The 22,362-nt window shown below is 34.1% G+C and overlaps 1 long non-coding RNA gene across 2 annotated transcripts in view; it reads left to right on the top strand.

Moving 5' to 3' along the window:
* Window positions 1-2,711: 2,711 nt before the first annotated feature.
* LOC122678976 overlaps window positions 2,712-22,362 on the top strand; it is a 31,466-nt gene continuing 11,815 nt past the window's right edge. The window contains exons 1-3 of one of the 2 annotated variants that reach the window (XR_006336299.1): window positions 2,712-3,591; window positions 8,305-8,479; window positions 19,667-19,823. This is a non-coding gene — a long non-coding RNA (uncharacterized LOC122678976). Of the gene's footprint in view, window positions 3,592-8,304; window positions 8,480-15,343; window positions 15,355-19,666; window positions 19,824-22,362 lie in introns of those variants that run through there. The other variant, XR_006336300.1, reaches the window with a different exon arrangement.

Genomic DNA, 22,362 nt, shown 5'->3' with positions numbered 1-22,362 from the left:
TAATAGGAAGACAGTTAATAACCTTTTTTCATCCTCATGCACTATCAATCATGGCTGTCACCAGTATGCTGAATCAAAGCAAAAGTGTTCTTCACAGATGACTGATTAGAAACGCAAAATCACAAGATCCATCTTCATGGTCACTTTTATTATAGTCATTTTTAAACTGACAGCAACCTGCTCAGTTTCAGCACACTGGGCATCACAAATAGTGTCACTCAGTGAAGCTAAGCATGAGAAGAGGTTGGTTGGATTATACTTAAAAATAACTAGGCCCTCAACCTTTTATGGAGCCAAGAAAAAGGTTTTTCTCCCTCCATTCCCTTATATTCTCCCCCACCTCTATAACTTGCTTTGATTCCACTATCTCATGAGTTTAATCATTTTGAAAGGAAGGTGATCAGGGTATATACAGTTTTATCCTCCTTAATTGTCTAGGAATTAGGAAATGGACATGTCCACTTGAGAATTACAGATAAATTTTTGTCTACTGCTTTTTGTCAACTTCAGGACAAAGATCATTGCTACCCTTCTAGTTAAAGTGGGTTCTTTTTATATAGAAATGTGTTGTAAGACTAAAAGCCTGAGGAATCTACGTAGTCAGGTGCTAGTGAATGATACCTGCTATGAGGGGGCTCTTCTCTGTTGAAGGCATCTACTTGCATCACCTGGATGCTGTAGCGTTGGAATTACTTGGATTATAACTATCTGAATGCATAATATTAAAGTGGCCAAGATGGTAACCATTAGGTGACTATGTAAATTCTCCTTTATCCCGCCGTATTATTGTCTTTTGGCCCTAAAATATTGAAACAATGACAAATTTGAAAAACCAACAAGTAGATATACATAAAACTCCTTAAACTAGGAGGTTTAAAGTAGTTATAGCTGAATCAAATGATAAGAAACTTTCTCTTTCCTTGAAGTCCTGATCTTTATGCTACAAAGATGACCCTTTCAGGTTTTTTTCATGCTATTTTTATACATTCCATGAGACTATCTTATAATATTATAGTATATTAGTGATACAAACATATATATGGGAAAATTGTAATAGAAATATTTCAAAATATGATGTGATTCTCATGCCCATCTTATGAGCTCTTCATTTTCTGTTTCAGGAAAGAAAACCCAATTGAATTTAAATTTTAATTTAGTAATTTTAACCAAAATGCCCTATTTGAAATTTCTATACAGTTATCTTTTCCCTTCATCTCAAATATTCACTTCCTTGTTAGCAGACAAACACACACACACATACAGAAAAAGAGAGAGAGAAGAAAAATTATCAATGAGATTTTTGTATATAGTATAATGCTTTCATACTCATTTTCAAACATGTTTACATTCTACTTTAATAACTCTTTGTAAAGCTACCAATTCTTTTCCTCTGTTTCTACAAACATACCTACACCCCTTTATTGCTTTAATTTAGATTATGAGAATGCTTTCCTTCTCTACACAAAATACATCAATTGACAAGATATATATGTATATATATATATACATATAATGATATCTCTGTATTTACACAGATGGCAATAGATGCACAAATGTGCTTTCTGTGTACAAGAAGGCTAATATTAATTTCCTTAAATACTGTACATTGTTAATACATATTTTTCTATGAAATTAAGAGATTATGAAATATCTCAATTAGCTATTTAGTTTGATTTTACATTCTTAGGTAAATGAAGTTATCTTAGAATTTGAATAGATACATGTGTTAGTTGATATTTTAAAATATTTACAGTTTATAAAAATTATTGACAATACTTACCAATATGTTGTTAACTATGTAAAATTCTTTAAACAAAATGATTATATATTTAACAGCTACATAATTTCATACATGACAATGTAATAATCACTTTAATGGCTACATTTTCAGTTTACTTTAATGATAAAAACAATTTCTCCTGGCAAAATGAATGTGTGTGTGTGTTTGTGTGCTTAGTTTGGATAAATTTATACTTTTGGAAAGGGGAGTATCCCATAGGATGCAATATTATTTTTTTTAAGTTAATTTTCAGTATAAAATATTCTTTGTGACTAGGTTATACTAGTAAGAATATTTATGGAAAAATATTATTTGTGACTAGGTAATACTAGTAAGAATATTTACGGAAAAAATATTTATTTGAAATAAATGGACTAAATATAGCACTTATAGCAACTAAAAATAATTCAGTGAAATGACATGCATGATTTTTGCCATCATCTTAGTAAACTATACAGGTGGTCACTATAGATCTTAAACATTTATCTTTAACATGATTTATAAGAATTTTAGATCTGGAATCATGTTTTCCTCACTACATAGGTCTTAACAGACAGAAATAAAAATAGTTTTCCTTCATATTTTGGAAATTTAATCAAAACTACTTAAAAATTAACTTCTTTAGGAAGTTACTATGGAGAATCATTGAGAATTTTGTTTTAACATAATTTGAAAACAGTATTCACCTACATTTAAAGCATTATAGTTAATTTAGAAAGGTTTTTTTTTTTAAATCAGCATCTTTATTTACTTGAAATGTTTGTCTGACTATTTTGTTGCTATTTGTTTAAACACATGTCCATTTGTGCATATTGTGCTTACATTTGTGTCATTGAGAATGTTCTTGTGTTTAAGTGAATACATAAAATATACAATTTTATTTAATATTAGAATATCATGATATACAGACTAGCATGAATCTCATAATTTAGTTTGTAGAGATACATTTAATACATAAATACATATTCATAAAAGAATATTTTAAACTAAAGAAAGACTAATGATGTTTGTGCATTTCATTTGGAACTGAAATTTATATTTGTGTATTGCATGTAATACAGGATGCCTACATACTTATGTATAATTACACCTAAATACTCTCAAATTTAGATTATTGACTTCTTTAATTTGTAAAACGCTGTCACACAAATATTACAATTATCCTGCCACACTTGTATTTATGCAGCCTGAATATGCAGTTATGGCATCTTTCTTTTTCCTGGGGTATAATTTCCCCCTGATACTGGAATTGTTCTTTGTTGAATCTTTGTGATGAAAAAGAAAAGCTGTTATATGACTGTCAGTTTGCAATAAATGTGTGAGAAGATGTACAGTCAGGATAGACTGACCATCTTTTAATGTGTCTTCTCTACCTGGGTTTCAGGGCTCCAGTTCCCTACCAGTGATATTTAAAGAGAAAAGAAATGAAAGCAAAGGTCATACAAAAATCACCTTTAACATTTTACAGTGAAAATGGGAAAATTTAGAAATATTTACCATAATTTGTTATACGATTTTAATTTCTTTCCCATATTAATTTTCAAAATACTATTATTATAACTAACTCATTTAAAATTGTCATTCTGTTCAACTCTTTCCTTACATAAAAGATATTCAGCCCTTTAAAATCTCTAAAACTGAAATGATTGTTTTCTCTACCATTTGTATTCTCCAAAGCTTCCTGCCATTCAGCTGAAGTAAAGCTTTTGGATGCATTTGATAACAGTAAAGCTAAAGGATGCGTTTGATAACAAATAAACTGTTTTGATCAGCCTGTTCTATTCTTACCTTGAACTTCAATTTACAAAGAGGTATGCAAATAGATTTAATGACAACTTTTCAGAACACACCCCACGATGTTAGTGATGTTTTCAAGTAAAAATTTAGGATACTATGATACAAAGATCCCTTTTTTTTGATAGCTAAAACTTTTATATGTAAACCTTCACTTATGTATTACACAAGCACTAAAGAATTTTAATGTATTGCAGTTCATTTTGCAATATTTGCACAAACATTCAGAGTAGTATTATGTTGCTTAGTTATTTCATTATATTATATTTCACATTTAGATTTTCATTTAAATTTTCCCGTTTTCAACATTTGGATATCATCTCATTAGCTATCATAAACCAGTAGTTTAAGGAGGGGTAATTCTGAAATGTAAACACCCCTTCTAGAATTTTACAGCATTGCCATGGCAGCATTACTTTCCCCCAAACATTTCCCTGTTATGATTATAAGAAAAGATCAGATGCTGTGGCAATTTTTTTCATATGTGATCTTTCTTTCGAATTATTTTCAAAGTCAACCGTCCTTAGACCTTATTTTCATCTCCACAAAGCATTAAGTTTTGCTTCTTTGTAAAATATTTCTTCATAACATATCTTAGTTTAATTCACTTTTAGCAAAAGAAACACCCAAGCTCAATCTGGAGACCTCTTTCCAATATAATTTAGCTGGACCTTTTCTTAGTAAGGTTTTTCTGGTTTTCATTTTCACTTCATATTCTCAAATAAAAGATCCTTTGTTGTCTACCATTTGATTGGACTTAATGAAAAACACTCCATTTTAACTTAACAGTATTTCCTTTTGAATTTATTATATTTAAGAACACTGTCAAAAATCAAACATTTAATCTCAGGTTTTTATATTTCAAAATATATTACTATCACATGGCCCGGTGAGGTGATGTAAAACATATACTGAAAAGATTTCAAAAAGAAAAGCAAAAGTGAAAAAAAAAAAAGAAAACCCCGTCTTCATTTTAATATGAAACTAAATACTATGGCTAATGTGGAGATTGGGTGCAGCAGCTGACTGTAAAGTCGAACATGTGACAGGGTGCCAACAGCGGAATTGTGCAGTATTGACTAAATGAGGTTCACTGATTTGTATTGAGGCTAATATCTTCTTTAAACAATTCCGTGTAAATTGTGCGTATAAAGTCATTGGAAGCTATTTCTCAGGACAGCCTCGCTGGCTAGCTACCTGCTGGAGTGAGGAAGATAATCAATAGGAAGAAATAGAGCCGAGCATGAGCCTGGGAAGCTTCAGAGCAGTTAATGCTGATAAAAGTAGATGATGTCAATATTTGGGAATAGCACAACTCTAGGATAATAGACAAAAGAGAAGTGCATATGTTGTAGGGTGTTCAAACAGGGGCAAAATTAAAAGCCTAAGTGGCAGATGATGCCCAGGGCTGCAAAAGACATTATTTATTACAGGTATTGCTAAATTTCTCTTGAAATCCAAACAGAGGGAGACATTCTATGAAAAAGATACCTAACTTTTCTCAGAAGCTAAAATACCCATTTCCATTTCAATGGACAGTAGGTTTCTGCTCCTGATTAGTCTTGGATAAAGTGTCCTCCAAACATTTGGCAGATATATATTTTTACATATGTAATACTACATGTCTCAGGAATAAATAGTATTTTTTTGATTCTCTAAGTTGCTCCCAAGATATAGCAAATAAAATAACTTATAAAAGATAAAAATGAAAATAGGCTGTCAATCATAGGGTGATACCAAAGAAATAAATGAACCTAATAGCTTTTGCATACATTTCTGATTATAGCAGATACCTTCTTTAAAGGTAGTAGACTTATTGGAAGTGAGGTAATGGTATATTTTTACTAATTTAATACTGAAAATCAGTTTTCCTCTTGCTGTCAGGTGATGAAATTTTGTTCTTCTGTGCTGATCTTTCTGCTGATGTATTATGACATAGTCTGTCAACATGAACAGATATGTGAAAGGAGATTGGGTGACTGAGACATACAACCTGCATAGAACTCTTCTTGAATTTTAAGCATGTTATCATGTTTGGGTACAAGAAGTAAGATTGTGCTTGCTTTAAGATGCTGTATTTTTTATATAATTTAAGCCCAAGCAAAACAGGTGGACTGTGTGACAAGGCTTTCAACCTCAGTGAGTGAGCTCAATCCAAAACACATATTTCAGAATACCTTTTAAAAATCCCTTTCACGTAATAAGTTGATTCCTTTCAGAAAAACAAAAGACCATTTGCAAAATATAACTTTCTTGACAAAGAGGAGAAATCCATTCATGCACATGTGATTATCAAACATAGCTATTTTCTCCTAAATTAAACAATTCCACAACTGTTCCATGCTTTTATTGTCACAGATGTTTTTATTGTTTGGTGTTAGATATATATCAAGTACATGATTCTGAAGTTAGGTGAAATAGCTAAGCTTTGATAGTTTTCATTTAACATCAAAAAACAAGAAATGCTACTAGAAAAGTAAACGTATTTATCTGGGACCTAATATAGTGAACATTATTTTTACCCCAAAATAGAGAAATAAATAAATTTTACCCCTGCAATTCATTTTATGCTTTTATTTTAGGAATAACTATTTATTTTGAAAATAATTTTTATTTTTATTTTGCTAAATCATACATTGGAGTTAATGTTTCAATGAAAATGATTTTATGTTCCAAATATATAATCTTTGTAAGCTTTCCCACAAATACAATTTGCTTTAAAAATTGCTAGCATGTTGTCATACATCCTCTCTTTTCATCTTAAATACAGAGAAATAAAAGATCTTTGGTCATTCTTGAATTCTAAAGAAGGCTTCGTTTCAAATAAAGTATGAATTTTGATTTAGACACACAGAAAAAAAAATCTTTTAAGATCTATACTTCAACTAATTTGTTAATCTTGTGCCACTTTTAGCATTTGTCACACATATAGACCAGGAAATTGGCTCCATCTCATTCTAGCTCTGTATTGAATTAAAAACCTCCACTGCAAAGAAGAGCATGATGTGGGGAAAGAATAAATTTAGTTCTTTCTTTAGTAATGCACATATATTTCCATACATTTCACATCCTAAGGGAGCCTATGAATGCATTCAATAAATACAAAACTATAAACTGTAATTCCAGAAAGGGAAAGGTTTAAACATTTTTTTCTGACTTTAATATACCATTTTAAGTTTGAAAACTGAAAATTAAATCATTTCATTTTTTTATTTTACTTTTTTTTTAGTAGACACCTTCAGTATTAGAAATAAATCTAAAATAATGGATCTTAGTTGTCCCTTCCTCTTGGTTGATATTAGCAGTTTTAGATCAAAGCACATTACACATCAGCAGTGACAAACTGAGAAAAATGTTTTATACCAATTGAGTCTCTGTTTGCATTCAATCCACCAAAGTCCACCCTGGCTAATTTAGTAGACATTGTATGCAAACCATTTATGTACAGACATTAAAAAGGAGTGTCCATTCCTATTTCGTGTTGCTAGGCTGAGAGAAAAAAGGTAGTTTTCTACAGAGTATGATAATAATGGATAGATTTGAAGCATGATGGGTACATTTCTAGGAAGACTGTTAAAAATGAAACATGCACCACAGGTGAGGGAGATTACGAACTCTGATATAGACTCTCCGAAGGTGTAGTTCACTTTGCTCAAGTATTTGAATCTGTGACTGTGGTCTGAGGAGACAGTGCAGTGTGGTAGATTTATGATGGTCTCACGGAAACAGAGCTAGCAAAGATTATGGCACACTTGTTTAGAAAAACGGTGAACTGAAGGTTCCTGATTTATACTGACATATATCTCGATGAAACCAAGGTTTGCAAATTGCCTTGAGAAGTCATCTTTTTTTAAGTGCTTGATAGGTCCCTAAATGTACATATCTATTTTAAAACATCATCAAGAATGCTGATACTGTATTTGTAAGAATTTTCTCTTAGATCTTGAGGTTAAAAAATATTTTCATTTATCTATTTCTATTTCTTAAATACCTTCAAAGTTGATATCCAGCAAAAATCATGTCAGTTAAAGAAACACACTCCAGAATAGCTAAAAACTAAAAAGGCCAGTATTATGAAGAATTCTGAAAAATGTCACAGTATGCCTGCTTAGTTAAGAGATTCAAAATCTTTAAGGCTTTTGTTTTTTCACATTTACGTTTTTATTCAAGGATAAAGAAATAGCCTGAAAAGAAAGGGCTTGAATTGGTCCACTTAAAATCCATCACTCCCTGACTCCTTCCTGTTTTAAGTGTTTAATCAACATGGTTTGAAGAATGTGGCTGTTTCTCTCTTATTTTGTGAGGCCAGTGAAGGTACTCCCTGACTAAATTCAGGACTGAAATTGTGAGCTTATATGCTCATCAATTTTTTTTTTTTTTTTTGTATGGGAAGTCTTATCTGTGTGTGATTAGAAATGACAGAATGCATGACACAAAGTTGTAATCATTCTGCTGTGCATTTACAATTCCTGAGAATGTTATTCCTTCCTTGCCACCCCTTTTTATTTTTATAATAGTCCACAATGTTACTATTTATATTTAGGAGAAGCACAAATTCTTTTCTCAGATCCCATGATACCAATTTAGATGCTCCTACTTAATCTGAGAAATTAATATTTGGGAAAAGACAAGAGGGTTGTGCGATTAAATAACACAGCTTTGAAATCTTTGAAATCACAGCCCCTTTAAAATCCTCATTCTATTGGTGCCATTATCCTTGTATTTTACAGCTTGAGGAGTTTGGATGCTTAATGCTGGTATTGTGTGAAGTGGGTGTTCCTGGAAGTCACACTTATGAATTATTGTGTGCCCCAACTGCTTCCAGGCATAAAATTTCTCTAACAGACAGCAGCTGACAGACTGGGAGAATCTGGCTCCAAGTGTCAGATAACGTCTAACTGTAATGTAAGTTTTGAACGTATCTTTTGGGTCTCCTTTCTTAGGGATTTAGTAAAAATGAATGAAATATATAGGAAGCCTAGCCTCTTTAGCATAGCTCAGCATCTCAGGATACCAATTTTTTTATGGTAAAAAAAAACACATAACATGAGATGTACCCTGTTATTAAATTTTTTAAGTGTCCAGTATTCAACTGTAGGCACAACATTTTACAGCCAATTTCTAGATTTTTTTTAGTCTTGCATAACTGAAATTTTTACCCAACTCCTCATGTCCATGTTCCTGAAGCCTCTGCAACCATTTTATTCTGTTTTTATTAATTGGACCATGTAGATCTCTCACCTAAGTGGAATCATGCGATATTTGTCTTTCTGTGACCATCTTACTTCACCTAGCATGATGTCCACAAAAGGCATCAGGATATCTTTTTGGGGTTAGCCTTATTCTCTCTTTGGAAGATCACAGAGAACCGGCTCAGCTGGAATGTTCCACATGGAATAGAACAGCACGCTTGCTAGGGGACAGTGGTGGGGGAGGGGTCAGGACGGAAAGACTGAGGAATTCTTACAGCAAACAGGTACAGTGAGACTCGTGGCCACCATTTTCGTCATTGCTGACAGTTGGGAAGCTAAGTGAATCTCAATTGAGTGTGCATTGTATGATAAGGACTTCACTTACGTTGTCACTTTGATCCACTCAGGTCCTCACTGAGGCCGACATAGTTATTATCCCCACATCGTAGATGAAAGAAATTGGAGCAGACGGTTGAAGTCACTTGGCCAAGCTGATGGAGCACAAAAGTACTAGAGATGAGGTTCAGTGTCCCCCTGGAACCCTGTCATGATGCTTCTCTAGAAGTCCTTTAGTAAAAACTGGTCTTTTTTTTTTTTTTTAATCAAACTGAGTAAGAATATAGTCTGTATCACTGGAGGAGAAACAGCTCTTCTTTCTTTTCTTTCTCCTCGCTAAGAAATAAGGAAAAAGCATCCTTTGCCAAAGTCTGCTGACTTTGTCTGACTATTTTGTTCTGAAGCAGGGTAAACACATCAGAGTTAGATATACATCCCAGGATGCAGATGACAGACTGTTCAATGTGGCAGCGTTAATCTCTGAGGCTTCTCCAGTGAGCCGGTATCCAGATCCCAGCCGTGCTCAGTGGTATGAATTTACTGATGGCTTTGTAGAAGATGTACAAATTTAGTAAAATCCAAGTATTCCATGTAAAAAGGATCTGGTTTGAATTACATGTTTCTGCGACATTATCAGGAGTTGTGGATGGTGCTCTTCTTTCCACGACTGTATTCTCTTGATTGTGGTTGTTGTATTTACATTCTATTATGTAAGATCAAGTATAAATCTATGGTTCAGTGGGAGAATTTATTAGCTTTTACTCCTTAGATAGACAGGATTTTGTGCTTAACTTTCTATGTTGTCATCAGTGGTTGCTTTTATTAGTTCTGCTGCATTCGTTTTTGTTCAAAAAGACATTCGTTAAAAATTACTTGTTTTCTTTACTCATAAGAGTTGCAGCTGATGTGAAAATCGGCGATACCCATTACAGGTGTATACTCTGCTGAAGCAATTTGAATAGTTTACTTCCTTAAAAATTGTAGTGTTTATATGTATAGAGAATGCTTTGCCAATAGTAGATGCTCAGTAAGTGTTAAACAAGAAAATGCATATTTGCTTTGATCAAAATTTGATTTAAAAGGACTGATCTCATCACTGGTTATTCAGGTTTGTTACATTAAAGATTACTTTGTTTTTCCACCCTTAGGCTGCCATGAAGATGGGGATCTAAGCAAATACAGTGTTCTAGCACCTCTAATGATGGAAACAGAAAATGTCAGAGGTTCACAATTATTATTCAGCAAACAATAGAGCAAAGTACATTCGAGTGGAAACATTGGAGTCAGTGAAAAGAGAGTTAGAATTCTAACTCTAGTTAATATGGTGTTGTGATCCTAGATCAGTTATTAATCTCTTCAGACCAAGTTTGCCTTTTCTATAAAGTGGGTATTATAGTAACAGGGAGGGATCCCTTAAGAAATGGCTTTTAAATATTCTGTGGAATAGCACAGAGTCTGACATTGTGTAAGTACTCAGTAAACTTTACATGTCGCTATTAATTTGTAGGACGTTTTGATGGCTTTAAGTATATATAGATTTTCTATTTGAAAAGTTCTATTTTTAGTATGTCATACTAGGGAATGATCTTTCAAATCAAAAACTGTTTTCTTCCGAGGATTCTCTTAAGAATCAAAGCAGAGTCCAAATCAAGAGGAAAATCTTTAAAAACAGATGTAATTCAAAATATTATGATTCTGTAAACTTGTTGACTTCAAAACATGAAACTTGAATAATTTGGTTTCCTATGTGGTAGAAATAACCTATAAACAAAATTTTAAATTAACTAAATTTTTCTTTCATAGCTGACATCAGATTCAGATTTTTGAACTGGGATGTGGCTACAATGGTGAATGAGATACTGTATATTTAAAAATCTTGTAGCTCTATGATATATTTAATGACAAAAATTATGATGTAAGACCATTCAGTTAAATATTAATCCCATGAGACTAATTTAAGAGCATAAAGTTAGAATGTGATGTATATTGTGGGCTACCAAGAATGCCATGTTTTTTTCCAATGTTCTGAAGCTGTATATCTGTCACTATTGTGTATGTATGCATGTATGTGGGTGCCTATGTGTTCATGAACTAAGAAAACAAAATTTTTAAAAATTACTGTTTTATTTCAGCTTTCATTGCGTTGTTTGTAGGAAAAGAAATAACATTTTCTTCTCTCACCCTTAAGTGAAGAATCTATTTCCTGAAGGGAAATTACATGTATACATAAATGGGCAGACAAGGCTTATGTAACACAGTCATGTAAACTGTGAAGGTGTTATAAATAGCAAAATTTCTTCAGCAGAAGTAGTGATATTTATTATAAGTTTTCCACGTTCCTTCATTTTTAAGTTTTCTGCTTTTTTTCAAAGTCTGCTAGGTAGTGCCATACATAATTTTTTTTTTTTTTTGAGAAAAAATGGTAAAGCTCTATCCCTTTATCACTGACAGGAATAACAAATATCCCATCTCTCCCTTTTCCTTTGACTTGGGTGACTTGTGCCCTCGTGTGTGACCAAAAGGCGCCCTTTCTGTTGACAGTTACAAGCAAAGTGGAGATGCTTTGTCGGACTGTATGCACTGTCCAAATAAACCAGGATGTTCAGAACAATTTGGGCAGCAAAAGTGTAGTTTCATGAAGTGCAGTATAGCCATCTTGCTGGACACTTAGACAAAACAGACAAAAGGACAGAGATGGAGCATTCCTAAATGTGGAACCGTATTTCATTCATAGATGAAATGAATTAGATGGCTTAGGATTTTTCTAACTGCTAGAGACAAAAACATTTCTTATATTAGATTGCTGGAATTAAGTCAAATTTTCAGAGTCTAGAAGCTGTGTTTGGTAAATTTTCTCTTTCCAAGAAAGATATTAGGCATTATTTTCCATTCTGTGCTGTGCTATGCTTAGTCACTCAGTCATGTCTGACTCTCTGCGACCTCATGGACCTGCCAGGCACCTCTGTCCATGGAGCTTCTCCAGTCAAGTATGCTGGAGTGGACTGCCATGGCCTCCCCCAGGGGACCTTTCCAACCCAGGAATTTGAACCCAGATCTCTCAGTGTAGGAGGATTCTTTACCATCTGAGCCACCAAGGAAGTCCAAATTTTCCATTCTAATTTGGGATTAACGTTAAAAGCTTGTCTGAATGCCATCTGTTATCACAGGTATCATCAGATGGAAATCTTGTTCTTGAGCTTAACTCATATTCTGTAAGCCAGGACAAGCGGGAAGCAAATAGTAATACATCTATAAGGCTGACTTCCTCCCCAGATGGCCGCTCTGTAAATGTAACCTCATGATAGAATGAAGGTAGTGTATTTTCCAAATCTTTTGCCAATCATTTGTTCTTAACCAAAAAGCCCAAGGTTAAGAGAATCTGCCTGCAATGCAGGAGATGCTAGAGATGTGGGTTCAATCCGTGGGTCAGGAAGATCCCCTGGAGCAGGAGATGGCAACCCACTCCAGTATTCTTGCCTGGAGAATCCCATGGACAGAGGAGCCTGGTGGACTACAGTCCACAAGGTCTCAAAGAATCAGACATGACTGGGAGACTGACCACATACACATACACAAACTAAAAAGCCCAGGATTAAAGAATGCCTAAAAGCCAATAAGAGAAAGGAAAACAACTAACTGGAAGAAAAAGAGATAAAGAATGTGAGCAAAGCTTTGTTACTCTCTCTAGTCTTTTCATTAGCAATTTACTCAATCATATAACTAATATATCTTGGGTGCTCACAATGTACTTGAAGAAGAGGCACTGTAGAACTAGAGATACAGAGCATGAACAAGACTGGAATTTCTACCTATTAAATAGGAGTGAGATGAACATTTTATTCTGGACCAATGTAATATAGCAGGCAAAGTTTCTTAGCAGGGCTAAACTCAGCATTGCAAGTAGATAGACACTGTATCAGAAGCATATTTCCATCCTATTGTAGAATTGTTACTACTTTAATGGCTAGATGTATTCTAACTCTTCATATTATTAAAGTTTCAATGGATTCTGAACTTTTGCTGTTATAGACAGCATTATTGTTTTGAATCCTGAAGATTGCCTCAATGTCCTATAATAAAGACATAAGGAAATAAGACTTGGCCTGGAGGTATATGGGATGGACGTATTAGGGCTTCCTTGCTAGCTCAGTTGGTAAAGAATCTGCCTGCAATTCAGGAGACCCTGGTTTGATTCCTGGGTTGGGAAGATCCCCTGGAGAAGGGAAAGGCTACTCACTCTAGTATCCTGGCCTGGGGAATTTGCAAAGAGTAGGACTGGACTAAGTGACTTTCACTTTGGGCTTCCCTGGTAACTCAGGTGCTAAAGCATCTGCCTGCAATGAGGGAGACCTGGGTTCAATCCCTGGGTCAGGAAGATCCCCTGGAGAAGGAAATGGCAAAATCACTCCACTTAACTGTTTTTCATGGAAGTGCAATAGAGGATTATGCAATATTAAAATGATTCTTGCCAACAGTCTTTAATAATTCTAAAATGAAAAAGCAAAGCAAAAACTGAATTACACGTACACATAGATATATTAAGAACTCAACTTTGTATATGTATGAAACTATCGAGGAAATTTTATCAAATGATTATTATGGTTAATTTTGTATGTGGGGTTATAAGTAATTACTAATGCTTTTTCCTTTTATTCTTTGCTTTTTTAAAGTTTTTCTCTAAAGACTATGTATTTTTTTAGAATCAGAGAACACCCATATGCTTAAAGTTTCAAGTGATTTATTTTCAATTAAAAGTAAATAATTTAAAATTTTGAAAGGTATATCTAGTTTTTTTCTGGTTGATTTTTATCAACTTAAAAAGGCACCAAGAATATGAATAATACTAACATTAAGTCAAAATAAAATTTTTTAAAATCCCCTGCTTTAATAAGTAAAAATATCTCACTGCTATTTTAGTTTGAATTTCTTTGGTTAGAATAGATCATGATTATTTTGCTCTAGTTTTTAATTTTTAAAAGATATTTGCTTTAAAAAAAAAAGATATTTGCTTTTGTCTGAATTGCATACAATATTCTTTGTCTATATTTCTTATTTTTTCCCTTTATAAGAATGTTTTATATTATATTAACATTTGCTATAAATATTCCCTGTTCTCTGCATTTAAAAAAATTTTAAATTGTTACTCTTCAGCAGTTTTAAATGGTCAAATTTGTTAATATAATCCATTGTGATTTTATTTATAATATCACATTAAAAAATTTTGGCCCTCCAGAGTTTTATAAATATTAAATTATGTTTGGTAGTTTTGTAATTGCTTGGCTAATTTCCTGTAGTTTATAGCTGAATATTTTAAGTTAGCATTTATAGAATATTGTTTGTTGTATTGGCCTACATTTTTTTCTGAATGCTAGCTAGTAAATGATCCCAACACCCCTATTTACATATTTAATGACACTTCCTATAATTATATACATATATATTTATATTCACAAACATATAAATATATAGATAGATGTTCATATATGTTCATATATGTACATGAACATGTATGTTAGTATTAATTTTTTTAGTTTGTACATTGTATAGAAGTTTGTACACCTATCTCAAATGGAATTGTATTTTAATTAGTCTTGATTTAATCTTTTTAACATTTAAAAAAAGTATTTTAAACCTTGCTTTAATCTTGATGAATTGTAATAATTTATATGTTTGTATATACTTACTCCCTTTTTCTTACATTTTAAAATATTCTTGCCCCTTTTCTAGATTAATCTTGCTATCAATTTCTGTCATGTTCTAAGAAAAAGATTCTATTTGAGGTTATTTAAGATAGAGAATTCTATTAAATGTACAAATTAATTTACAAAACTAAATAACTTAAATAATTACAAACAATAGTTTATCTGAACTCAATTGAATTTTCTGACTCCTTCTGACATGAGAGACTAATAATTCCTACAGAAGCATGAATGGAAGCACAATCTTCAAACTTCTGTTATCTTTGCCTTTTTCCTTAAAAGTTTCTAGGAAGCAGTTGTCTTCTACAAATAGAACAGACTTTATCTTCTTTGTGTTGTTAATGGTTACCAATGCATGTTCCACAACTCATGGGAGTACTTCCTGAAAACATTAAAATACTTAACCAATTAAAGATTACTTAGATTAACAAACATCTTGAGGAGAAAACATTAAAGTCCTTATCTCATGAACAATTATGACATAGATTTTCTAACATCTAAAATTTCAAAATAAGGGTTTTGATAAAAAAGGAACAGTAATTCCGGATCACAGGTCAGTTGTGGAAAAAAAACAAGTCTAATTTGTGTCATAAGTTTAGACGTTTGACTGTCAGAGGAAAGCAGAGTGCCTGTAGAGAGAGGTCTGGGGAGGGTTGTCAGCACGTGTCATTTTTCTGTTGCAGTTTTGTAGGAACACAAGTGTTTGTAGGATAGGTGCTTATATTTGAACCATGATACTAGTTCGTGTCTGATTTCCAGGTTTGTTTGTTTTTTTTTTAATTCCAGTTAATATCTCTGCTATTCACTGGCCTATATCTTAGGTCCAACCCACCTTTTGAGACCATCTTATCAGATCCATAGTTATTAGCATCTTTCCCCTTATCTTTCATTATGCCACCCATATACTTTGCACCAAGTTGCATATATTATATGAAGAAAGTGAAAGTGTTAGTCGCTCTATCATGTCCCACTCTTTCGACCCCATGGACTGTAGCCCACCAGGCGCCTCTGTTCATGGAATTCTCCAGGAAAGAATACTGGAGTGGGTTGCCATTCCCTTCTCTAGGGGTCTTCCCGACCCAGAGATGGAATCCAGGTCCCCTCCCTTGCAGACAGATTTCTTCACTGTCTGAGCCGTTTTAATTACTCTCCCAAACAAATCTAAAAAGTATGTATTATTCTGGATTGTCATCTAATTTTTACTAGTACTATTTTTCCCCAATATCCCTAAGAACTTGCAGTTTTGTTGAGTATAGACCACTTCCCAGTTGACCCCTACAGCGCCATGGAACTCTAGAATCTGCATTCCCTTATTAGATTCCACCAGCTGGCATTGCCAACTGACCGAGTCACTGAGCTGTGAATAAACTGGCTGTTCTCTCCATGGTCAACACCTAGATCTAAGTCTCTTAACCACCATCCCCCCCCACCCCCCGCCCCACCCCTGATCTGTTAATAGTCTGCTATCTTATCTTGTGTTGTCTGTCTATCCATTTGCCATCCTTTTTATTTAATGTGTTGTCAGTTCAGTTCAGTCAGTCAGTCGTGTCTGACTCTTTGCGACCCCATGAACCGCAGCATGCCAGGCCTCCCTGTCCATCACCAACTCCTGGAGTTTACTCAGACTCATGTCCATCGAATCGGTGATGCCATCCAGCCATCTCATCCTCTGTCGTCCACTTCTCTTCCTGCCCCCAATCCCTCCCAGCATCAGGGTCTTTTTCAATGAGTCAACTCTTCACATCAGGTGGTCAAAGCATTGGAGTTTCAGCTTCAGCATCAGTCCTTCCAATGAACACCCAGGACTGATCTCCTTTAGGATGCACTGGTTGGATCTCCTTGCAGTCCAAGGGACTCTCAAGAGTCTTCTCCCACACCACAGTTCAAAAGCATCAATTCTTCGGCACTCAACTTTCCTCACAGTCCAACTCTCACATCCACACATGACCACTGGAAAAACCATAGCCTTGACTAGATGGACCTTTGTTGACAAAGTAATGTCTCTGCTTTTAAATATGCTATCCAGGTTGGTCATAACTTTCCTTCCAAGGAGTAAGCGTCTTTTAATTTCAGGGCTGCAGTCACCATCTGCAGTGATTTTGGAGTCCAAAAAAAATGAAGTCTGACACTATTTCCACTGTTTCCCCATCTATTTCCCATGAAGTGATGGGACCAGATGCCATGATCTTAGTTTTCTGAGTGTTGAGCTTTACGCCAACTTTTACACTCTCCTCCTTCACTTTCATCAAGAGGCTTTTTAGTACCTCTTCACTTTCTGCCATAAGGGTGGTGTCATCAGAAGAGGCAAAAATAATTCTAATTTTAATGCTTTCAAAGACCCATACGGAGGCAGTCCTTAGATTCAGGGTTGATAGTAATAGTGAAAAATTTGACCCTTTACTAATGCTCAGTAGTTATTCTTGGCCAAAATGACTATTAGCCAGGCACACACAGCTTGTTTCTGTGTGCCTATGAACTTAGCTGGTTACAGTTTCAATACATTACAGTGGTCTGAAGGCCCTCAATGGATAACTCCTGGTGGATGTTACCAAGGGCACACCATTAAGGAGGGAGGAGAAGAAAACTGAACAGCAGGGGAAAGAATACTAGACTTTGAGTAAGAGACTATTATTTAATTTTTGGCTATCTTATGTATTAGTTGAGTGCATGGAAAGTTTATTAAACATTCTGAGTCTTTATTTGTTTGTGTATAAAATATGGGTTATGTTATCAACATAAGGTTCAACAAAACAGTATATAGAAAAGACTAAATTCTGGCACACAGTTGGAGATTTGATCTATCAGAAAATAAGATAGCACATTCAATGAGACAATTGAGGAGTCTGACTGAAGAATTTATTTACAAATGAACAGGACTAACAGAAACTGAAGAGCAGGGAGCTGTTACTTAGCCCAAAAAGAGCAAGGGGAGCCAGGAGTTACTGGAATGTGGAAAAAGAGTTCTACCCACAGAAGGAGGCTAGCTGCAAAGGGTATCTGGCTTGAGTAAATAAGCAGCAACTTAATGCTTATAGTAAAAATGGTTAAATTAAGTGGTCTTTTTACCTTTAACAAATGTAGCTCTTTTGATGCAAATTAACTCTGGTATCAAATTTAGAGATTAACTGAGTAAATCTTTCTAGAGAGTTATCAGGAAAAATGACTAGCAGGAAGTACAACTACCAGAAAAAAATAGGCGGTAGGCAGTGGGAGAACAGAAATATACTTTGAACCAAGGAAAAAACCTGAGAGAGTTTCTGTCCTTCTGATTAACAAAAGGTAACCTGAATAATTTTTACTGTGATATTTATTGTTGATGGAATTTTTAAAAGTGGAAGTGTTAGTCGCTCAGTTGTGTCTGACTTGTTGCGACCCTGTAAACTGTAGCCCTCCAGGCTTCTCTGTCCATGGAATTCTCCAGGAAGGAATACTAGAGTGGGTAGCCATTCCCTTCTCCAGGGGATCTTCCCGACCCAGGGATCAAAACTGGATCTCCTGCATTGCAGGTAGATACATCATCTGAGCCATCAAATTATGGGGCATTTTGACTTATCCTCAAGTCTCATCCTCACCATGTGGGTTTAAATGTTTCAATTGGATTGAGTCAACTGAAGCTCATATGAGTGTTTCCTAATAGAAGAGGTGGCAGATCCAGAGATCCACGTGGATGTGTTGTAAGTTGTATAAAGTTCTGTGCAGATTTCAACATTATTGTATACACACGAAGAGAAATAAAAAAACAAAAACATATAATCCAATGGTACAACTCCTACAATTAGTTTGGAATACTTACCCCTACCTAAGAGTAAATAGGATCACACTGGACTGATTTTACTGATTGTTTTAACCTGGAGGAACTGATCAATATCAGAAGAGGCCCTGTTTTTCTTGCCTTCAGACTTTTTCCTATTTTACTCATTTAAATTAACCCCAGTGCTGTGCTGTCAGTTGGGTGTGGGTGGAGTGGGGATGGTTTATTTGTCCTGAGAAACAAGATAAGTGGTCACTGATGCTACTTGATAGCATCTCTGTGTGGATGGTGGGGATAATGCTCTGACAGAGGGATGTGAACAAGTGTTTCCTTAATTGTCCATCCAGGTGGTACTCTCTGAATGTTCCCAGATTTTGTGTTTTTGCTCACCTAAACCATGTAAAATGAAAATGTCACAAGAGAGGAATTGGACAGCAGTCAGTTGTTAATATGCTGGCTCCACAGTTTCAACATCTATCCATACTTGAAAAGAGGAAAGAAGGAGAATAGAGAAACAGAGATTTCTTATAAGCTAATGAGAGTAACAGGGCTTACTGGTGGCTCAGTGGTCATGAATCTGCCTGCCAGTGCAGGAGATAAGGATTTGGTCCCTGGGTCAGGAAGATCCCCTGGAGAAGGAAATGGCAACCCACTCCAGTATCTTTGCCTACAAGATGGCATGGACAGGGGAGACTGGCGGGCTGTGGTCCATGGGGTCACAAAAGAGTTGGATATGATTTATTGACTAAACAACAGTTGAAAGTAATAAGAACTGAATCTTGGACAAGGAGCTGAATGGGTAGTAGCAACTGAGTGACAATTGTCCCACCAACCAAAATGGGACAATTGCAATGAAAGGAAGAAAAAGAGAGCACAGAAGAAACATTAGTATAATAAGTGCATCAACCTTAAAGGTGGTGGTGGAAATGCATGGGTTCTAAATATAATCTAAATAATGGATCAGCATTTGAAAGGTTTTTTTTGAGATTGAAGATTTGTATTTAATTTCTATTCTTTATGTGTTTGTTGTAATAAGACAATATTTATATTCTACTTAAAAAAAAAGCCAAATGTAGATACTGTTTTGTCTTATGCTGTTTGACTTTATTCACAGCGAAAAATGATAACATCATTTTTATGTGACTCATATGCAAAATGAAATATGTTCATCTTTGAGGTCGGCTGATGGGAAATAAAATCAGATATTTTACTTCTAACTCCATCAAGCAAAAGAAAAATCAGTTGTGATTCCAAGAAGAGATGAACTCTTGGTAAGGAAATATTTGTTTTACAATTTTCAGAAAGAATTATCAAATAACATACTGTAAAAAAGTTGAATGCCTAAGCATATCCTTTGTTTGTTTGTTTTAAATGAAATCATAAATGGTACATGAGGGAACACAGTAACATTTGAAGAAGAGGCAATTGCATGAATATTTAAATTTCTTCCTGTATTCCTATGTTCATAAAAAATAAAATTCAGGTGTCATGGAAAAACACTTCTCATCCTTTGAACTTTACATTAGTAAGCTGTCAGCTCCTTGAAGACAAGAAAGATAGTTTAGCTTATGCTTTCATGTGTTTTTTTTAACTTACTTGATCATGTTGGTTTTAAATTCATATATAGATGGGGCCTTGGATCCTTTGTTGTTTATTTTAATTTCTAGATTTAAATTCTGTAATCTAAAAGTATGTGACAACTTATAATGGTCTTTTTAAAATAAATTTCAATTTTCCTAGTACAAGCATATTTTTTGACAAGATGGCATTGAATCTGCATAAGTTTAACTGCCACAATTGTTTGGTCAAATATTTGATTTGGGGATTTGTCAGTGAGATGAAGTCAGCCACAAGAACTTTATATGAAAACTGATTTCGTAGAAAGATGCTTCTTCCGTTTGCTTCTTCTAGTCAATGGAAGGGTGAAATCTTGTCTTTCAAGCACTGGGAGGCAAGATGAAAATATCAGTGCTGCTCTCTGACATGTTAAATGGTTGCATGTTAGATATTATAGATATAGCCTCTTTATATGTCCTTATAGAAAGGTTTACTTTGGATGGCAAGTCTGAAAATTCAACATCATTGTGTATAAGGTTAAAAAAGGTAAACCACACAGTGAGATTTATAATTTCTACATTTAATGTTTTGGATGGACAATTGAAATCATTAACATAGAAGTTCTTTACATTTTCTTTGGGCTCAGAGGTTTTTGTAAACTGGTTTTCAAGAAAGAGGTAAGACCTGAAGAAGGAAAAATACAATATATTGTTTAGCATGCATGTTTGACACTCAAGTTTATTGATAGGTTCTGCCTTTTATAAGATGAATACTATGACAAATGACAGAGAAGAGATTGTGCGTCACTATCTCTGTTCTATCTATGTACTGCCAGTGGGCAAAGATTTCTCATTTCATACATCATTTACAACTTCCTACAGTAATTTTACACAGTTCATATCCTTGGTACAAGGCATAGCAATTATCTATACATATATATGCATGCAGGCATACTGAATATGAAAACCATGTGGTTCTAAAAAGAGTTCCAAAGTTCACACACTCCAACAAAGAAAGTTGCTAACAGCCCATAAGTTGTTCAATTAAAAAACTTTTCTATTTTAATTTATGCCCCAGTATTTACCTCTGGAACAGATTGGTTCCGGAGGTCTTCTTTTAAAGTACTGTTTGTAAGAGTGAAATATTTTCAGTTTTCCTAATTGCTTTTGTGTTCCAAAAGTTAAAAAATCATATTTTTTTTCTAACTACGTTTGGCCTTTTGCCTCTAAGTAGAATGAGAAAAACAAAATATTGTGTTTTTAAATAGGTAAAAAATCCCCCAAAATGTACAGGTTTTCAGTTTTAAATGTGAATAAACATAAAAGTTTGACAGTGTTTGGTTATTTTGGACTTTCTAAAATTATTTTAAGTTATCGTAGTTCTACTATTTCATCTAATACAGAACATGTAACTTTTAGAGAGATTATGAATTGCTAAATTGATACATAATTTATAATATTCATAAGTAATTCTGAGCATCTTTCATACATTATCAATAATCTGTAATCAGTTTTTATTTTTCAATTTCTAATTTTTTTCAAATTTCATTGTGCTTCATATTCTGGCTTTCATTGTATGTATTTAGAACAATGAATGGTAATTAGATAGCTCCTTTCAAAAGCACAGAAAGCAATGATTCAGATTCAACAAATATAGTGAATCCCACTATTTATCAGTGAATGAAAAAGTCTATCTCTTTTCAAAAATTATTCATTATATTGACACGATATTCTTATTCTTCCACAACCATGATTTCTTAAGATACTTTTTTTCTTTTGGGAAATTGTTGCTTAAGATTCTCTTGTATTAACATTTCCTGGTATTCAGTATGCATCTGAAAGCATAAATCTATATATAGAAGTTAAGGTTTCAATATTTAGGTCCTTGTACTCTAAGAGAAGACAGGAACACATGACTGGTATATTCTACTTTTATGACTGTTTCAGTTACTAATTTTGATAAGTATATATGAAATTAGAGGTCCTTGCTCATGGCAACCCACTACAGTGGTCTTGCCTAAAAAGTCCCATGGACAGAGGAGCCTAGTGAGCTACAGTCCATGGGGTTACAACGAGTCAGACATGACTTAGTGACTGAGTGTGTACACATACACACACACATGTTCTCATTCATTAGTTTTGGGAGAAGAAATTTCCAGTGCTGTTCTGTCACTCATCACTTTTGGTCTCTCTCTGAACTTTAATATCTTTATCTACAAAGTGATGCAAACTGGGTGATTTTAAATTTACTTAA

The sequence above is a fragment of the Cervus elaphus genome, chromosome 21, assembly GCF_910594005.1.
Source record: "Cervus elaphus chromosome 21, mCerEla1.1, whole genome shotgun sequence".
Lineage (NCBI taxonomy): Eukaryota > Metazoa > Chordata > Mammalia > Artiodactyla > Cervidae > Cervus > Cervus elaphus.
Note: the sequence above shows the minus strand (reverse complement) of the source record. Positions and strands in the feature narration are given on the sequence as shown.